The 2,164-nt window shown below is 48.1% G+C and overlaps 1 long non-coding RNA gene across 2 annotated transcripts; it reads left to right on the top strand.

The window, feature by feature from the left end:
* Window positions 1-6: 6 nt before the first annotated feature.
* Window positions 7-1,995, top strand: LOC123177364 (uncharacterized). Of its 2 annotated transcripts, XR_006488903.1 has the most exons (3): window positions 7-394; window positions 959-1,578; window positions 1,870-1,995. It is a non-coding gene; the product is annotated as an uncharacterized lncRNA (long non-coding RNA). The 2 variants fall into 2 exon arrangements; XR_006488902.1 differs by having other exon boundaries at window positions 959-1,995.
* The last annotated feature ends 169 nt before the right edge of the window (window positions 1,996-2,164 follow it).

Below are 2,164 nucleotides of genomic sequence, written 5' to 3' on the forward strand. Positions count from 1 at the left end.
CCGGCGCAGCCCCGCGCGCTCCGCCGCGGATCCAACTGCCTCCGCCCACCTGCACCCCGCGCACGGCGCCGCAGATTCCACCACCGCCTGATTGCCTTGTCCCGCCAGCAAACTCCGTCGGACTGCTCCCGAGCTCTGCCGCCCTTCTCCACATGACCCGCCGGCCCCCTGCACCAGCGCCCCTGATCCCCGAAGCCACCGCCCAGGAGCATTGTGCCATTGGCAACGTTTGTAGTACAACACACCATGCTCCTCAACTCTGGCCTCTGCACCTCCTGGCTTGGCATCCCTCCCGCGTGAACTTCTCTGGCGCCTCTGACCGACCTTCCCGTCGTCTCATCCTTGAATCTGTGAACCACTGTTTCCGGATCAACTCTACTCCTTCAAGCGACAGGTAACTCTCATGTTTGTTTCTACAATATTGTTTGCAATTCAATATTGTTCGTATGGATGCCTCTCTGCTGTTCAACTTAGTATTTTTTAAAAAGAACCATGAACGATTGGGTCTGTATCTGCATAAAGAGAATCCTTTCTGAGTTTTGATTCGATGATTCATTCATATATTGTTATAAAGAAGAATTAACCATGTGATGAACTAAGATTTACGTGCTAATAAGTGTGTTCATGCACTGGTGTGTGCGTGCGCCCAAGGATCTTTCTGAACTTCTTTTGTCTACAAACAGATTCAGCAATCACAAATCCTAATGTGCAGTTGATCTTGTGTGTGTATTTTGTCCTTCAGAGCAGTTTTCTTTTGGTGTTCATGACACCTATTCCCATATTCATCTAACTAGCTAAGTTGTTTGATTAGACTGATGAATAACTAAATCGACAAATCAACCAACAATTCTAGAGCTGCAATGCGCCAACAATCATGTCCATTAATCAGGAAGGTTGATGCTTCATTTATACAGGGGACTTGTTAACTGAACTTAAATGTTGACTGATTGAATTGCAGGGACCGTGGAGCCAGCACTATGGCATCACAAAAAATGGAAATAGTGCAGGCATGTGTTTCTGAGGATTCGGCAAATTTCATGTAAAAGTTAAATTTTGAGACGTTTAGAGGATAGTACGATGCGCTCCAGCTACGGGCTCATCGCAAGTGGAAGGCAGCGCCATCCATAGGGAGGGACAGCGCCGGGGAGAGCAGCACGGCGACAGTCACGAAGGCCAGAACGTGCAGGAGACGCTCCGGCAAGAGGTCATGCTCGCCGTCGGCCTCCTCCGCATCTTCGTCCACGAATGTTTCCTGCAGGGCTGCGACGTGTCCGTGTACCTCAAGGGCAGCGGCATGGAGCAGGCCATGGGACCCAACACCACGATGTAGGCGCGGGCACTACAGCTCGTGGAGGACATCCACGCCAAGGTGCATGCGACCTGTGACGCCACCATGTCGTGCGCTAACATCTCAGCGCTCGCCACCCGCGACGCCGTCATGCTCTAAGGCGGGCCCAACTACCTCAGCTGCAGGTTCATCTTCTTGCAGGCTTGTACTTTCACTCCCTCGGCAGCACCAAGATGTTCACTCCCTCAGCAGCCCAGGTCCCACTGCTTGAGCGCCCCGACAAGGCCCAGGTTCATCTTCTTGCAGGCTCGTACTTTCGATTCCATACTGTCCGTATTTTGCACCCAATTTATTCAGAGATATGGTCAATGATGACTGCCATGCTATGCAACTGAAAGTTAGGCAAGGCAAAAATTGTACTATGAAACACACTCACGCGGGTAAGATGCCTAACAGAAGCGAAAAATATCATAGATGAGAAAAACATTCTCTATCTTTGGCAAGATTTAGCTGTGCTAGGTCCGAACTTGTTTGTATTTGCATATAAAACTTAATGTGAATTTGTTCTTCTACTTCTGCAGAATGGACGACAACATTATGTGAAAACTTATGGAAAAATGCAATGATGGTGATGAACTACACTTTTATGATGTATTGTGAAAAATGGTTTGATAGTGATGGATGAATGAATGAAAATTGATTTTGTTTGTGGTTGCTGCATCTGGGAGTCGAAAGGCGCCGGTTCTTTGTGCCAGATCCTTGACCGAAAACTGACTAGGTGTGTTCATGCTAGTTCATGCCCTGTTTCTTCTTATTCTATGTTCTAATTTTGGTTTAAAAAGTATGTGCATGTTGACGAGAGACAATATGTATGAA

Source organism: Triticum aestivum, unplaced genomic scaffold, assembly GCF_018294505.1.
Source record: "Triticum aestivum cultivar Chinese Spring unplaced genomic scaffold, IWGSC CS RefSeq v2.1 scaffold71027, whole genome shotgun sequence".
Taxonomy (NCBI): domain Eukaryota; kingdom Viridiplantae; phylum Streptophyta; class Magnoliopsida; order Poales; family Poaceae; genus Triticum; species Triticum aestivum.